Here is a 19,617-nt window from a genome sequence, read left to right on the forward strand (position 1 = left end):
CAGAGAAAGAAAAAATCCCATTACCAGATCCCAGTAAGAGGGGCAGCAGTGGAGGAGGAGGAATGTGTAGAAGAAGTGGGGATCAGGAAGAGATATGGCTACTGCAGAGCACAGCTGGAAAGACATGCCCCTACATTCCCACTTAACATTACACCGAGCCCAGCAGGAAGCCAGTGAGCCAGTAATCTCAGGAAAAACAGCCTCTAAAAGCCAGCTTTGTTGTGCTTAGATAAGGCAAAAACAAAAAAAGGGGGGGGGGGTCACAGATGGATTTAGGACCAAACAATAAATAACCAGCCCAACAAATAGTGATAAAGTTGTTTCCACTCAGTATTTCTTGAATGTTGACTACTGCAAAGGTCTGTTTTTAGCATTGGAGGAGCATAGTAAACAAAAACAATGAAGTCTTTGTCCTTAATTTCAAGTAGGAAAAGAGAACCAGTATTTTGCTGAAGTGATGCTTTCGAGCAGGGAAAAGTTGATGGAAGCTAATTTGTAAGACACATGAGCAACCCATCCATGATACCAGCTGGGGATAACAGAATAAATGGGCCCAGATAACTATAGGTTTTTAGACACACAACCAGAGTATATAGAAATTCTCTTCTGTTAGTTTCTATTTTCTCAGTGAGAAATGAAGCAAGCTGAGAGGGAGGATAATTAAGGAGGAGTCTGAGATGTGAAGGAAGAAATCGAACACGTCATCTAGGACAGCTGGAGAATAAATGGACAAGATCACAGGTATCTTTCAAAAATTTAGCCCAGGCTATATCCCAGACCAGTTAAATCGCAATTGTTGGGAGTGGGACACAGGCATGAGTATTTTTTTTGAAGCTTCACAGTTGATGTCAATGTGCAGATAAATTTGGTGAGCACTGGACCAAGGAAATGGGGCATGACTGCTGGATAGCACTGAGGTTAGAGATCATGGTATTAACATGACCAGTCAGCATGGTCATTTCCCCCACCAGCTTCAGCAGCCTACGTGTACATATGAAATGAGTTATAGGTTATATTGAACCAAGGTTGGGTTTAACCAGATGAATACAATGGAGGCAAGAAAGACAAGGGGACTGAGGTGTAGGAGAAAAGGTAATTAGTATGCTAGATCCTGGGCTCTCAGCTGAGTAAGGAAGGACTTGAGGACTCAATGGTTATAACCATGAAAAGTCAATAAAATAAGACTGTAGGCTGCTCTGTGGTCAAATTTTGGGAGGTCACTATAGGAGTGAGCTGGAAAAGTGGAAGGTAGCCACCAGATTACAGTAAATTTAGAGCTGAGATAGCAAAGAGGGTGCAGTTACTGGTAACACTAAATTCTACAGGATCACCATGGGCATGAGTGACTGATAAAAGCTAAAAGAGAGAATATCAGGGAGATGAGGTTAGAGAACTGGAGTCCAATGTGCTATTGAGGTCCCGTGTGTGGTTGGTACAGTCACCAAATAATATGTCACAGATGGTGTTAGAATGATTAAGACAGATACAAAAATTATAGTGGCACCTGGGTGGAATGGTCAGTTAAGTGTCTGACTCTTGGTTTCGGCTCAGGTCATGATCTCACAGTTTGTGGGATAGAGCCCGCCACCCCCCACCCCCTGTGGGCTCTACACTGACAGGGTGGAGCCTGCTTTGGATTCTCCCTCTCCCTCTTATCTGCCCCTCCCCCTGCTAGTGTGAGCACTCTCTCAAAATAAACATTTTTTAAAAAGATACATAAATTATAAAATATTTAAATGTAGTATGCATTAAAGCAAATCTGAAATGGGGGAAAAACAGACTTTGGGGGCAGATCCTGGCTTCCCCATTTCTCTATATCCAATACTGTGTTGATGACTTCACCTCTCTCTGACCCACTTCATTCATCGATCAACGTAAACTATGATAGTATCTTCTCAATAGTTTTGTTATGAGAAGTTAACCGATGCAGAAACTATAACATGCTTAGCACTAGCATTACCACACTTCTCAGTGATCCCTGACATTTCTTAATATGAAGTGTTCACAATCCCGTGACTTACTCTACTGGAGCAGCTCTCAGCTGCTTGAGCATGCATCAGAATCACCCTGAGGGCTGGCAAACATCTTGGGCCCCAACCCCAAAGTTTCTATGGAAGGTAGGGCCTGAGAAATTGCCTTTCTCGAAGTTCCCAGGTGAGGCTGATTCTGGCCAGGAGCACCACACACATCGAGAACAACAGCTGGGGATGGGGGCCAGAATCTGTGTTTTTACAAACCTCCTCCCCGAGGGGATACTTGGCATGAACAAAAGTTAAGAGAACTACTCTCACACTTAGTAAAACATACACACCCACACACAACCCCCCACACACACCCCTCCCACACACACACACAAGGTCCTCTGGTCTGGTCCACCTTAGCATATCTGTAAGTCCTCAGGCCATGGTTGCATCAAAACTCTTCTTTTGCTCCAGTAAAAATTGATTCATCTATTTCTCCTCAGGATCTTCCTTGCTTAGTTGCCTAAATAATTTTCCACATGGCTTGGTAAAAATTGAAAAAGAATGTTTCTCACCAAATGGGTTGAAATGATATCTGACTTTTGAAGGAAACATACTCTTACCTGCAATCATCTTTCTAGTGCTAGAAATGGTAAGATCAATCATCGAAGGCTTTCCCATGGTGAAAACTGTTTAAGAGGCTTTTCGTGATCAGAAAAACTGTCTAAAACTTGAAAATAAGGTGGGCCTCACATCCTTCTAATATCATACAGGGGCAAAGATTCAAGGATTATTTAGGAGAATATACTTAGTTCATCTCATTGTTTAAGACTAATTAACATATTTTCAGTAATGCAAATAATTTCTATCAAACAGATTACCCCCACAAATTTACGGTCTGTTAGACATCAAACAGTTTATACTAACTTAGCAATGGTGTTTTAACATTTCTTTGTTAAATTGCCTATTAACACTCTTGCTTCTTAAATACTCTGAACCAGTCACATTTACTGATCCCCTCATTAATTAAGGAGTTAAAATCTTTGACATAGGCTCATTTTATATTTGCCTGAGAGTCATGATTTTGCATTCTTGAAAATTAACACTGTTCACTGAAGAACTCATTTGAAATAATCTCGCAGAGGACTGGGCTTGAAGCTTGGTGAAAATGATCACTCTGTTGCATAAATCCATGACTTGTAATTAGTTCAAAGATACACTGCAACAAAGGATATCAAAATGTGTCAGGATGGGAAAGCTAAAGAGCCATGTTTCTTTGATCATTCCAGTTTCCTCATGGGAGAAGTACTATGGTGATGGCTCTTCAGGTATTCTACCTTTCCAGAATACAGTCCTGCCAGAACACAAGAACCCTTGACCATGCTACCTTGAAACTCTTTTACAAAGCTCTGCTACCTGGAACTATTATCTAAGTTCCGGTATAGTTTCTGACTATGTCACTCACAACATCTCACTGTCCTATCCGTAAGTTCTATCTAATAACCATGTATGACACATGTGTGGTCATATTATAACCATGTTATGCCCAGTCAGGGCATAAACTAGAAACTCCTACATTACAAGGCAGAGAGGAACTGAGTACAGCAGGTCTGACCACATCTTATTCACTCAATCTTCTCTTAATTGAATCCAAGGTTCCCAGAAGGAATGAGCATTTTTCGAAAATATGAAATTATTTTTCCACAATGATGTTCACTAAAACCTCATTTTCTGAAATGCAAATTAGCTAAGAGTTCAGAAGGTGAGAAAAAGCAACCCCAAACAATGTAAGGGAATAATACAGAACTAAGTGAGTTAATGAGTAAATTCTAAATACAGTTGCTTAAGAAGTCCTAAAAATAGAAAAACTAATAAGATGTCAACATTAGAAAAGAAGTATCATAATGGTTAAGATGATTAAGTTGTAGTGAATCACTACCACGATTTTGTAATAAAATAAAAAATGTCACTGAAAGACATTTTCTATAAAATAGATCAAGTACTAAAATAACAGAAAACCTAACACTAAAATTAACACGGTAAGAAGTAGAGAGCCTAAACAGAACAAAAGAGGAAACAAAATTGTTAAAGACTACACACAGCAATGAAGGTCACAGTCTGAGAGGGGTTTCCAAATTATTCTTTAAAGATTTCATATTATCAGGTATTCCAAGGCATGGATAGAGGGGAAAGTTATCCAAGATAACTCTATAAGGTAATGAACACCAAAATCCTGAAAATTGATAAAGTTTTCACAAAACAAGGTATGAACTGAACACAGCTAGCTATAAATATGAAAATCTAAACAAACTACTGGAAATGGACAGTAATAAATCAAATTGAGAATTCAAGCTTGATGTAATATGAAAAAATCACATATATCACATGGCACATACCAGTAGTTTAAAGAAAACAGATATCAATTTTATAGGTATAGAACATAAACTTGGTTATTTACAAACTCATACCAATAAATATTTCTTTAAAAGACAGATTCTTCAGGGCACCTGGGTGACTCAGTCAATTAAGTACCTGGCTCTTGATTTTGGCTCAGGTCATGATCTCATGGTTCGCGAGATTGAGCCCTACACTTCAGGCTCTGGGCTGACAGCGTGGAGCCTACTGGGGATGGTCTGTCGTCCTCTCTCTCTCCCCCTCCCCAGTCGCACATGCCCTCTCTCTCTCTCTCAAAAAAAATCTTTAAAAAATAGGATTCTTCCTTTCCAAGTTTTTGAAAATGGAAGTATCTTTATTTTATGAATAAAAACATAGAAACATTGTTTGTGTGAAACATTATACTGAAAGAGATGTGCAAGTGGAGTAGGTCCACAGCTTATGGGTCTTCTCGTTGGTGTCTGACTCTCTACAAGTGGGGATACCTATTCATCAGCTCCTCATGTCAAGTGGTTAAATTACCAGGGAAAAACCAGGCAGTTACAGATAGTAGCTCATGGAAGAGACTGTGGAACTAAGAAAAGCCCCCAAGGATAAGCAGAGGCTGAAAGGAGAAAGGTAAGCTCTTTTTTTAATGATACTATTTTGCCACAGCAAGAAAATAAATGAACAGAGGCGACTGGTCTCTTCGTCTATGGAGGATCTTGTCAGAAGAATAAACAGTAGTGACTGGCAAGGCCAAGTTACCCAAACTGCTAGTAGACTTCCTCCTAAGGAAAATTACAACACCCTCTCCACGGAAGGCATAAACTAGACTGGTTTGATTCCAAAATGGGGTGTGTGTGTGTGTGTGTGTGTGGGTCGGTGTGGTGTTGGCAGGGTCTGGTATTATTCCATTTACATTCGCTTAGGCACTTCTCAAGCCTGTAGAGGATTCTCTGACAGCATTCTCTGTTCTACGCTATCTCCTCAAGCTCACATCAAAGAACAAATAACCTGGACTCCAGGAAATACTACAGGTGATGGCTAAGATTCTGACCTGGTTATCAAGTATGTGTCAATGGATCCTTTCTCAGATCTACTTATATTTCCTTAGACATCACCATGAAAGTGGGATTATGGTCTTACTCAGGTATTTTTAAATGCTGGTTGCAACAAAACCACTGATTTCCCATTAGGAACTGTTAAGCAGTGTCCTTTTTAAGTCTCCTGTATCTAATAGTAATTTTTAAAAATTTATTACAAATACATACCCAGTAATTTCCACATTCATGATGGTCCAAACAAACTAACTGAAATAGGTTTGAAAACAAAAGTAAGGGCACCTGGGTGGCTCAGTTGTTTAAGTGTTCAACTTCAGCTCAGGTCATGATCTCACGGCTCCTGGGTTTCAAGCCCTGCATCGGGCTCTGTGCTGACAGCTCAGAGCCTGGAGCCTACCTCAGATTCTGTGTCTCCCTCTCTCTCTGCTCCTCCCCCGCTCATGCTTTATCTCTGTCTCTCAAAAATAACCATTAAAAAAAATTTTTTTTTAAAAAGCTCTTAATTAGTGAGCTCCACAGATCTATGGAATGTTTAAGTCATAGGAAATACTGCCACTGAGACCAATGAACAAACCCAGGTTGTATTAGATATAAAACAACCTAGAGTATTTCCTAGCCAATTAACAAACTAATATCCAGAAGGAAGCTGGGTGGATGTCTAATATCACAGCTGACTATCAAGATCAAATCCAGTGAGTTGTCAGCTATGAGCTCTTTACCCAATGTTGAAGAGAAGACTTTAAGAATGACATCACTTTTCAAGCAGAAGTAATATATGAACAAACTGTATGTTTTGTCCACAGATGCACAATTATGCACATTAGTAAAACCTTGTATCTAAGAACGATATTAAAGGTGCTCTGATAATTACAGACATCATTCAAGTTGCTGAGAAAATAGATGAAATTGAAGAGCATAAAAGAGCAGACAAAATTGAAGCCCTTCAATCCATGAGAACAAGTTTGTATTAAGGACTACGTAAGACAGATTAAAAGCATTTTTCTACAGAGGGAGAAGGCAGTCAGAACAACATGGCTACAAACTAAGATTTTTGTAACCAAGGCATGAAGTCTTCAATATAAAATTGTCCAACTAAGATTTAATTAATTTGAAAAAAAATGGAAGAATAAAAAAAGGTAGCTTATAAGGAAAAAAAATACAGAAATTTAAAAATAGAAAATAAAAGCACCAACTTTATCTCATCTGCACTTCAAAAGAGCAATTTTGTTTCATTTACATAGGATATTTCAGAGATGTTTATGTTTCATTTACATTATATATATTTACATCTTTGTACACAATATACATCCCTTGTATAATATGGTAATTCTATTTTTTAGTTTTTACACAAAAATGGGCAAATATCATACATACTACTAATATTACTGTATATACTTTAAAAATATATCATGGAGGGACACCTGGTTGGTTCAATCAGTTGATTGTCCAACTCTTGGTTTTGGTTCAGGTCATGATTCCAGGGTAGTGGGACCAAGCCCCATATCAGGCTCTGCAATGAGTGTGGAGCCTGCTTAAGATTCTCCCTCGCTATCTCTCCGCCCCCACTCCCCACTTGTGCTCTACCCAAAATAAAAAAACAGTAATAAAAACATATTACGGACTGGTGCACCTGGGCAGCTCAGTCGGTTGAGCGTCCAACTTCAGCTCAGGTCATGATCTCACGGCTCGTGAATTCAAGCTCAGCGATGGTCTCTGTGCTGACAGCTTGGAGCCTGGAGCCTGCTTCAGAGTCTGTGTCTCCCTCTCTCTCTGCCCCTCCTCCACTTAAAATATAAACACTTAAAAATTTTAAAAACAAAACACCTTATCATGGACCTCTGCTGGTAGCAATATGGAATAGATACACTTTTCCCTATTCCTCTCACTAAAAACGACTAAAATCCCTGAACATTATATATAAAACAAGACAAACACTCTAAAAATGGAAATGAGAATGTAGACTGCCTAGGGACCTCAGGACACAAAGAACAGCAAGGTGGTTTTTTCTCATTTGTTTTGCTTGTTTGGCTTGCTTTTTGGTTTGGGGGAAGTTTTGTTTTTATTATTTGTTTTGCTTCATATAGCCTACAAACTTGGAGCTAAAGAAGCCAGGCAACCTGTAAACCCCAACAAAAACCTACTCTCTTTAGTTAAGGATCAAGAAAGGAACAGCAGAACAAGATGAAAACCTTTTAACCAATAACTGCTCTACTCTGGCAGCCACACACCACAGAAAAACCTGTAGCCCTACTCCTACTTTCGGCAACAAAAGCTGAGCTTAGACATCACTGTTGCAAGGCTGCAATGAAGCACCTCAACACCACCTCTACACGTGTTAATTTGACAGAAAAATGGACCAATTCCTTGAAAAACATAAGCTACCACAACTTACCTTATATTAAACAGATTATTTTAATAGCTCTATGACCATTCAGGAAATCAAATTTGTCATTAGACATCTCCCAAAAATGAGGGGCACCTGGGTGACTCAGTCGATTAAGTGTCCAACTCATGATTTCAGCTCAGGTCATGATATCACAGTTCGTGGGATCAACCCCACATCAGGCTCCATGCTATCAGTGTGGAGCCTGCTTGGGGTTCTCTATGCCCCTCCCCTGCCCACTCCCTCTCTCTCTCTCAAAATAAATAAATAAATAAAAAATCTCCCAAAAAAGAAATCTCCAGGATCAACTGGTTTTATTGAAAACTTCCATCAAATGTTTAAAGAATAATTAATACCAGTTCTAGACACTTTGTTCCATAATCAAAAGGAGAGAATACTTCCCAATTCATTTTATGAAGTTAGTATTACTTTGATATCAAAACACACAAGGACAGTTCAAGAGAAAACTTAGACTCACAACTCATGAATATACATAAAAAAAAAAAATCCTTAAGAAAGTATTAGCAAATCCGATTCAGCAATATACAGAAGGACCAAGCAGTGTTCTTCCAAGGATGCAAAGCTGGTTCAATTATTCAAATCTCAATCAATTTAATCCCCACTAATAGACTAAAGAGGAAAAAATATCACATGATAGTATCAATCAATGCAGAAAAGGCATCTTATAATACCTGCTCCTGATAAAATCTCTCAGAAAAATAAGAATTTGAGACAATATCCTCAACTTCATAAAGACCATCTTAAAAAAAAAACAAAACCAAAACTGACATTATATCTAATGTTGACAGACTGAATGCTTACCCCCTAAGACTGGGAAAAAGGCAAGGATACCTACTCTCACCATACTTGTTCAATTTAGTGCTTAAATTTCTAACCAGTGCAATAGAACAAGAAAAGGGAATGAAAGGCACACAAGTTGGAAAGGAAGAACTTTTTAATTAGCAGATGACATGACTATCTACATACAAAATCCCCAGGGATCTACAAAAAACTTCTATAAATAATAAGTGATTTCACTAAGATCCCAGGATACAGATACCTATACAAAATCAACAGTATAGAGAAATACTAACACTGAACATGTGGACACTGAAATTTAAAAATTATAATGCCATTTAAAATCACAAAAAATATGAAATACTTAGATGCAAGTCTAACAAAACACCTTCAGGACTTGTGTGCTGAAAACTACAAAACACTGATGAAAACATCATCAAATGTTTACATAAAGAGAGATCCATGCTGTATTCATGGGTTGGAAGACTTCGCATATTAAAGATGTCAATTCTCCCTCAAACTGATATACAGATTTGGTACAACTCTATCAAATTACCAACAAATTTTGTTTTCTACACACACACAAAATTATCCTAAAACTTACATGGTAAGGCTCAGAAACTAGAATGGTTAAAATAATTTTGAAAACAACAATAAAATGAAGAGGCCCAATCTACACAATTTCAAGACTTATTTTAGAACTATAGGAGTAACATCGTGTGGTATTCTCAGAGGCACACATAGATCAGTAGAAAAGAACAGAGAACCCAGAAATATTCCTACACAAAGAGGCCTGTTTTTGAAAAAAGCACAAAAGCAATTTGAAGGAGAAAATGTGAACTTTTTAACACATGGTGCTGGATTGAGTGGACAAACATAGGCAAAACAGGTCACCTTAAATCTCATACCTTATAAAAGTTAACTCAAAATGAAGCATAGATTTATATTGAAACCTAAAACTCTAAGACTTAGGAAAGGGGCACCTGGGTGGCTCAGTCGGTTAGGTGTCCAAATTTGGCTCAGCTCGTGATCTCACAGTAAGGTTCGTGAGTTTGAGCTGCATGTCGGGCTGTATGCCGATACCTTGGAGCCTGGAGCCTGCTGCAGACTCTGTCTCCCTGTCTCTGCTGCTCCCCTGCTTGTTCTCCCTCCCTCCCTCTCTCTCAAAAGTAAACATTTAAAAAAAAAAAATTTAAGACTGTTAGGAAGAAAAGGAGAAACTCTGGGATCTAAGATGATACAAAAATTCTTTTACTTGAAACCAAAAGCATGACCTGTAAAAGTAAAGTTGCACTTCATCATAATTAAAAACTTTTAATCTATAAAAGACCCTATTAGTACAATGAAAAGGTAAACTAAAGGGTGGGGAGAAATATCTGCAACCCATAATCAACAAAGGATGTGTATCTAGAATATATAAAGAACTCTCAAAACTGTACAGTAAATACAAAACCAAACCAAAAATACAATGACACAATTAGGGCAAAGGATATGAAGACACATTACACTGAGAAAGATAATAAGCACATGAAAAGATATTCAACATCACATCACTAATCATTAAAGAAACGAAAATGAAAACCAAATTGAGATATCACTATATACACCTCTCAGAACAGCTAAAGTTAAAAAAAAAAAAAATAGTGACAACACCAAATGCAGGCAAGGATAGGGTTGTAATAAAACACGGTACAGCCACTCTCGAAAACAGTTTGGCAGTTACTTATAAAATTAAACATGCAACAACCACGCAGCCCAGCAAGCTCCCTCCTTGGCATTTATCTTACAAATATGAAAACTTGTGGTCACACAAAAACCTGTACCTGAATGTTTATGGTAGCTTTATTTTTAATAGCCCAAGATTAGAAATGCCCCAGATGTCCTACAACAGTTGAATGGTTAAACTAAAGGTAGTATATCCATCCACAAAATACTTACCCAGCAATAAAAATGAACTATTTAAACATGTAATTGCCTGGAGGAATCACCAAAAAATTATGCTAAGTGAAAAAAAATTCCAAAACATTACATATTTTATGAAGAGATATACATGTACGAATTGGATGGAGATATACATATATGAATATCAACTTGAAGTCACAAAATTATAGAAATGGGGAACAGTTTAGTGATTGCCATGAGTTAAAAATGGGGTGGGAGTGAGAAGGGACAAAGGTGGCCATAAAAGGGCAATACGACAGATACTTGTGATGATGGAAATGCTCTGAATACTGACTGTATCAATTTCAACATCCTGGTTGCAATATACTGGACTACTTTTACAAGATGTTTTCATTGCTGGAAACTAGGTAAAGGGTACAAATGATCCACTGATATTATTCTATAACTGTATATGAATCTAAAATTATTTTAAAATAAGTTTAATTTAAAAGGGGTACCTGGGTGGCTCAGTTGGTTAAGTGTCCAACTTCGGCTCAGGTCATGCATGATCTCACAGTTCATGAGTTCAAGGCTGGCATCAGGCTCTCTGCTGGAGCCTGCTTCGGATTCTGTGTCTCCCTCTCTCTCTGCCCCTCACCCACTTGCATGCGTGCTCGTTCTCTCTCTCAAAAATAAATAAATATTAAAAAGATAAAATCTTCAAAAGAAAACTCAATTAGGGGCACATGGGTGGCTCAGACAGTTGAGCATCTGACTTCAGCTGAGGTCATGAGCTCACGGTACAGTTCATGAGTTCAAGCCCTGCATCAGGCTCTGTGCGGACAGCTCAGAACCCGGAGCCTATTTCTGTTTCTGTGTCTCTTTCTCCCTCTGCTCCTCCCCTGCTTGCTTGCTGTCTCTCAAAAATAAACATTAAAAAAATTAAAAAGAAAACTCTTATTAAAAAACTCAATAGGCAGAAAGTCATGATCAAGAGAAGAATTGTAATACTAAGTCTTCCATACATGTCTGGGACCCCTCTCATATCATCTCTCTCATCTCTTGCAGAGAGACATTCATAACTGGGTCATGTAACAACTACGACAATATGTTGTTTCCCAGGTTTTCCTAATATCTTTTTTTCCCTTTTGTATTCATTTCATAAATTTATAAAACATTGCATTTTCTCTTTCCATTTACTCTTACAGCCCAGGGCTGACTAGAAGAATGTGAATTCTCTCTTGGTTCACAGACACCGGTATTTCCTGCCAGCTGGCTCCACAAATCTTTCTCTGTATTTCTCTATCTCTAGTGGCCTGCAAGCTCTCAGGAACCCAAAAAGAAATATTATGATAATTTCTAAGAACTGTTTCCCAAAAGCATTCCTCAGTGTTTGGTTGTTGTTGTTTTTTTTTCTTTGTTTGTTTTGTAATTCTCTAACATTTAGTTTAAATAAGTAAAAACACCAAAAGAAGTATTTTTTCCAAAAAAATTATTTCCTATGATTTATTTTCTTGATGCAATTAGAGTTAACTGTTAAGAATCTGGAATGAGTATTATACCCAAACCCTGAGATCTCCTCCACAAAAATCTTGGGGAAGATACCCACAAACAGTAATAGCCAATGAGAAACAAAGCACTACTTTATTCAGCATTGAAAAAACACTTTGTGCGTTAATGCAATGCTCTGTTATATTAGATATTTGGTAAAATATGGCAGAGGCCACAGTCTTCAGCCATATTTGTTTCTTCCCAGCTAGGCCTTCAGAAAGAATGTGACCTTACACATCCATTTACCAGAGATAGAGAAGCCATACCTGAGAAGTTAGGATGGCAGTACCCACTTTGAAGAGGCAATGAAATGAGCTGGATAAGGGGCATCAAAATTTCATCTAAAGTCATCATTGACTTGTTCTCTTAGCTGTTTAATTTTTTCAATACCAAATTATCTTCCCTCCTCTTTATGTAAAAGTAATTAAATGAACAAATTGGGGCTATTAATATATTTCCCCCCAAGAAAATGGAGGTAATGCCTGTTGGTACTTGACCCAATTATCAGTTTACACTTAGCAATAATTAAGCATTTTGAAATTTCCAAATGGATACCATTAGAGATGATAGAATTTTTTTCCAAATTATAATCCTATGTAAAAATACTGTCTAAAACTTTTACAGAACATTTTCAGCACCACGTAAGACAAAAATGTCCACTTTGACCACTACTCTTCAACATTGTACAGGAAAGGCATAAAATGTATCAGAATTAGAAAGAAATAGTTTTCAACACTTTTCAATATTATTGTATTTAATTCTGAATAATTAAAACAATCACCACGGTTCAAAATTCAGGTATAAAACACTATATAGTGAAACATCGCTTTCCTGTTCCTATCTCTATTCTCAGTTCCTTTCCCTGGAGGAATTTATATTAATATTAATAGGTTCTTTTGTATCTTTCCAGATATAATTTACATACACATATACAGGAACAAAAGATTAATGATTAACTTTATATCTAAGCAACAATAAGTTTTCTCTCTGTAGCCAATTTCAATTCAAAGGGAGCTGGTGCTTAGCATTATTCTAAGGAGGATATTTCAAGTAATACGAGGTCTCAGCTGGGAGAAGTGATTTATCTGATTAACAATATCTGCTATGGGCAAGATATCCAATGTGTGGCAACCTGTGAAATATTTTGTATTCCCGAATTATCTTTCTCTAGTGGTCGGGGGAATTAAACAAAAATACAACAATTCCAAGAAACCAACCCACATCATAAAATAGTTAAGAAAAACTTAAAACCATAATATAATCTATGATAAAGCTAGATAAACCCCCATACCTAAATAAATTCCTTTCCATTACAGAAGCTAGGAAAGGGAGAGCAATCGGAAATGATTGTGGGTATGAATTGCCTCATGTCTATAAAAAGAGAAGAATGAGGAGAGGGTATGGAATATCCTCCTACCCAGGATTTCTTAGTATTTATAGTTAGTAACAGTTAAGCAGTGCTCTTCCCCAGTTCCAGCATTTCTGCCTTTGTGAAGCTGCTGCCGCCCCACCCCCCCACCCCACAGTACTTAGCAGTACCCCTTGGATCTTCCTGACCCACTGAGATGGGCAGTTTAGCTACTGTCCACAAAAATCTCTAAGTAAATTTGGAACCATAAGGTAATTAAATTTACTTCAAGGTCTCATGTACCCTGGAATTTCAAGGTACCTCAAACAACCAAAACTTACTACAAAGTTATCCACTAAGCAAGAGTTCAGAACTGGCATAAAACAAACATATAGACTGAGGGAATAAAGATCCCATAAATAAATCCTCATATATATAGTACCAAGACCATTCAATGGGAAATGGAGAGTCCTTTTTATGGTGCTAGGAAAATTGGATACCCACATGCAAAAGAATGAAGTTGGACCCTTACCTTATATCATATACAAAAATTAACTCAATTTATTTTTGAGTATAAGAAAGTGGTCCCTTTCATTCTTCTGCATGTTCCTATCCAGACCTTAATGTGAGACAGTATAAACCATTAAAATCCTAGACGAGAAAACACGTAGTAACCTCTTTGACATCAGCCAGATCAACTTCTTACTAGATTGGTCTCCTAAGGCAAGGAAAACAAAAGCAAAAATAAACCATTTGGACTTAAAATAAAATGTTTCTGCACAGCAAAGGAAGCCATCAACAAAACTAAAAGGCAACTTATGGAATGGGAGAAGATATTTGCAAATGACATATCTGATAAAGGTTTAGTATTTAAATTATATCAAGAACTTATAAAACTCAACACCCAAGAAAAATAATCCAGTAAAAAATGGGCAGAAAACATGCATAGACATTTTTCCAAAGAACACATATAAGCAGCCAAAGGACTCATGAAGAGATTCTCTGTATCATTCAACCTCAGGGAAATAGAAATCAAAACTAAAATGAAACATCCCCTCACACCAGTCAGAATGGCTAAAATTAACAACACAACAAACAGGTGGGGTGCATGGGTGGCTAAGCTGGTTAAGCAGCCAGCTCTTGATTTTGGCTCAGGTCATGATCTCAAGGTTTGTGTGTCCAAGTCCTGCAGACAGCACAGAGCCTGCTTGGGATTTTCTCTCTCCATATCTCTATACCCCTCCCCTGCTTGCTCTTGCTCACATGCTCACACTCATGCTCACACTCTCTCTCTCTCATAAATAAACTTAAAAAAAAATTAAGTGTTGGTGAGGATGTGAAAAGGGGGAACCCTCATACTATTGGTGGAAATGCAAACTGGTGCAGCTACTCTGGAAATGGAGGTTACTCAAAGAGTTAAAAATAAAACTACGCTATTATCCTAGTAATTATATTATTAGGTATTTATCCAAAGAACTACAAAAATACTAATTTGAAGGGATACATGCAACCACTGTTTATTAGCAGCATTATCAACAATAACCAAATTATGCAAAGAGCCCAAATGTCCATCAATTGATGAATGGGTAAATAAGATGTGGTGTGTGTGTGTGTGTGTGTGTGTGTGTGTGTGTGTGTGTGTGGTGTGTGTGTCACACACACACAATGGAATATTACTAAACCATCAAAAAGAATGAAATCTTGCCATTTTCAATGACGTGGAGGGAGCCAGAGTATATTATGCTAAGCAAAACAAGTCAGAGAAAGACAAGCCAAAAACAGACTCGTAACTATAGAGAACTGATGGTTAACAGAGGGGAGGTGTTAAATAGGATGGGGATTAAAGAGTACACTTGTTGTGATGAGCACCTGATAAGTCATATTTTCTACTGCTCATTCAATTGCTGATAAAGAAAAAGAGAGAAAATAGGAAATAAAGATAAATATGTACAAGAGGTAATGAAAGGATAGGAAAAAATGGGGAGACATAAGTAAGTGCTGCATCACTAAACTGCGGGTGTTATGTGTAAGTGCTCAATCACTAAATTGTACACCTGAAATTAATACTACACTATATGTTAACTAACTGCAATTTAAATAAGAACTTTAAAAATGGATCAAAGGACGAAAATGTAAGAGTTAAAACTATTAAACTCATAGAAGAAAACATAAAGGAAAATTTTCATGACACTGGATTTGACTATGAATTCCTGGATAAGACACCAAAGGCACAAACAACAAAAGCAAAAAATCAATTGGACTACATCAAACTTCAAAAGACACTAGCAACAGAGTAAAAAGTCAACCCACAAAATAGGAGGAAATATTTTCAAATCATATTATCTGATAAAGGATTAATATCCAGAATAAAAAGAACTCCTAGAACTCAACAAGAAAAAGACCTAAACAACCTCATTTAAAACTAAGCAGAAAGACTTGCATAGACATGCCTCTAAAGAAGATACACAAATGGCCAATAAGCACATGAAAAGAGTCTCAACATCACTAATCATTAGAAAAATGACAAACCCATAATTATGATGGATATGATTTTTTTAAAGTTGGCAATGAGGTAAAGAAATCAGAACCCTCGTGCACTGCTGATGGGAATGTAAAATGATTCAGCTGCTATGGAAAACAATAAGGTGATTCTCCAAAAAATTAAACATTAAAGGTTAAACATTAAAGGTTAAACATATGATACAGTGATTCAACTTCTGAGTATATATCCAAAGAATCGAGAGAAGGCTCCTGAGCAGATATTTGCACACCATGTTCATAGAAGCAATATTCCCAGTAGCCAAAAGGAGAAAGCTATTCAAGTGTCCATAAATGTATGATTCATAAACAAAATGTGGCCTATACATTCAGGAAAATAGTATCATTCAGCCTTAAAAAGGAAGGGAAGATAGGCAATATTAAAAATAAGTAAACTCAGAAATGGCTACATAATCTGCAGCTGTAGAGCCTCTTGTTCAAAGGTTATTAAAAATTTCCAAGGGCACCTTGGTGGCTCAGTTAAGCGGCCCCACAATAGAGCCTTATTTTGGGCTCGGCACTTAGAAAAGAAAAATGATTAAAAATTTCAGGACCTTGATAGCAGAGCATAAAATCAAGCATGGGACCATGAAACTGCCCTGAGCAAAGTGATATGTAGTGTTAGAGTATATATATTAAGTTTTATAAAGTATGAACAAATAAATGATGTAAAGTAGCAGGTTTGAGGTTTTTAGGGAAGGTGAAGAGGAAAAGGCTCTCTGAGAAAATTACTTCTAACTAAAGATTGGAAGTATGGAGGGATGGTTACATGGGGCCATCTGGAAAAAAGCCTTCCCCCCTACAAAGAACAAGAAACCCCAAAACAGAAGCATATCTACACCCAGCCTACTGAGGAAACAATGGTTGGAGTAGAGAAAGGGAGAGGAAGAGTAGAAAATATGAGACCCAAGACTGACAGACACGGGGGAAGGATATACAGCAGTTATCATGTAACATCTCTCAGGTCATCCTAAATGCTTTGACTTTTACTATGAGTGACATCACATAAAATCCCACACACCCAGAGTAGTTTTATACCTTTGCTTATCACAGTAAAAAGGGAAATACTTCTCATAATTATCTGTTCATGTACCTTCTTCCTTGACCTTGAAAGAAGAGGAAGTCGGAGACATATCTGGAGCTCTTCTTAGAAACATAAAATTAAACAATGAAGGGAAATCATCAAGGCCTGTCCAAATACTATAATTTGTATTTTACCATATCTACTTTATGGGGTGTCTCAGAGCCCAAAGGTCCTCCTGGATTCCATGACCATGGTCATTCTCTTCTCCCATCCCCACCCAGTACATTCATTTAGGGCCTACTATATCTAATGACAAATACAGTGATTACTCTGATTCTAAACTCATAATATCTAAATAGTATTTTCTAAAACAGTGTTTCCTTGAAAATTCATCCTTGGGGCGCCTGGGTGGCTCAGTCGGTTGAGCGTCCGACTTCGCTCAGGTCACGATCTCACGGTCCGTGAGTTCGAGCCCCGCATCAGGCTCTGTGCTGACAGAGCTGTCAGCACAGAGCCTGGAGCCTGCTTCAGATTCTGTGTCTCCCTCTCTCTCTGGCCCTCCCCCCGTTCATGCTCTGTCTCTCTCTGTCTCAAAAATAAATAAATGTTTAAAAAAAAATATTAAAAAAATAGAAAATTCATCCTTAAAAATCTTTTAGCAGATTTTTGAGAATATTAGCAGAATACGGAGATCTATTTGTAGAATTTTCTTAGCAGATAGAAACTTGCAACTTCTGATCACATGTTAAGTTGCTATATTAACCATTTTATATATACAGTTGGAAATATTTATTGAATAAATGTTTCTACCAATTGCAATCCATTCTGCTAAGTTTTATGCAGGAGACAATCGTGGGAAAGACCTCATCCTTTCATACAAGGAGCTTATCCTGTGATTCAAGGACAGAAGACAGACATTCTGATACTAGCAGGAGGGAGGAAAGGACAAATCAGAGATGGATCAAGCGACAGGAAATTCCAGGGAAGCCAAAGATCACTTCTAACTGCAAAGTAAGGTGAGGCTTCCTGAAGATGTGGCAAACACCAGGCAATCATAGTAAGGCATGTTTTCTACTGCTCATTCGATTGCTGATAAAGAGAGAGAAAATAAGAAAGATAAATGGGTATAAGAAGAGGTAATGAAAAGATAGAAAAAATGGGGAGAAAGAGGTGGGGAAGAAACGAACAGCAGACTACAGAAACCTTGGAGAGAAACTGTAAGAGAAGATATATACAAGGGAAAAAATGGGGGGAGAAAGAAGAGGAAATAGCAGAAGAGGAAAGGGGACAGAACGTGAAAAGGCTGAGGGAAAGTGAGACATAGAAAACTCTCAAAGTGAAGACATGCCCTATAAAATGATCAAACTCTCTATGGCATTAGGCTGTGGGTCTCTGCTAACAGTTCCCCTGAATACACAGCCTTGGGTCAGACATCTTAACCTCCATGTTGTTCTAGATCCACTCAGCTAAGCATCCCTTTACATTTCGCTTCTGTTCAACGTAGCAGCAACAAACACTCTAGCGTGTGTTAGACAACTCTCAGGGTCAAATCTGAAAATCCCACTCTGAGAAGCACCTGGGTTTTTGTTTCATGGTTGGTTGTTTGAAAGCCACAGAGCTTCTGAGCAAAGACCCTCACAAACAGCTACAAATCGAGAACACTTTCACGTGCCCTGAAGCTACCCAGCGGGTCTAGAACTAAAAGTGAAACTTTCCCCGCTACTTTGTCATATACAAATAGTGTTAAATTTGAAACCGGCAGCTGTGCACTTTAACTACTTTCTCTTGCGTGATTTATTCCAATTGCACTTCTTAAATAAAACTTTCATTTTAGATATGGAAATAGATTTCCTTCCTGAACAACTTGTTCTTCTAGAAATAAGTGTTGAGTCAGATATGTGACAATGATTCTCCCAAAAGAAATATGCACCATAAACAGCATCTTCCTATTTGTAGTTGACTCGTGTTCCTCTGCGATGGGAAAGCTTCTTCTTCATCCACATTTTGGGGATGAAAAGGAAGTATCTCATGGAAAGAGAATCAGATTTCTGAGGAATCACAATTACCTCTGGGGCAATTTAAAATAATCTTTCAGAATCAGGAAAATGCAATTTAAGGTATCGGTAGATATTCAAACAGGTAGTTCCATATACCACTTCTCACAGACACATAAGTAAAAATATATTCTATAGCCATTAGTATGGAAAGAGCAATTTTCATATCAGAATTTTCCCTGTTATGTTTCCTAGAAGAATCTTTGCTTTTACTATTTCATAATAACTGAAAGCCACTCTCAGGGAACACTTCCCCTAAAGCTCACATTATGGTAAGTACTCTAGGTAAGGGATCTCATTTTATCCTTACAACAAGTTTAAGAGGAAGGCGCACTGATACCCATTAAACAGACCAGGAAATTTACATAAGGCTCCTAGATCATATACCAGCAAAAGTCAAGACTTGGATAAGCACCAAGCCTAGATTCCTCCAAACACCAGGCGCTTCACCACTCTCCTGTGTGGCCTCTAATTGAAGTTTTCTTATCTCAAGATGTGTTCAGAGTGCTAGAGTCCCAGTGGGTGTGCTAGGACAGGAAGCTGGGCTCTGGAGGGGTCAACATGAGCAGGGCTTGTTTGGTGAAGCAGGAAAAAGGTGAAGAGAAAAAGTTCAAACAAAGCCCTTGAAAGGAAGGCAGAGAG

The sequence above is a fragment of the Acinonyx jubatus genome, chromosome D2, assembly GCF_027475565.1.
Source record: "Acinonyx jubatus isolate Ajub_Pintada_27869175 chromosome D2, VMU_Ajub_asm_v1.0, whole genome shotgun sequence".
Taxonomy (NCBI): domain Eukaryota; kingdom Metazoa; phylum Chordata; class Mammalia; order Carnivora; family Felidae; genus Acinonyx; species Acinonyx jubatus.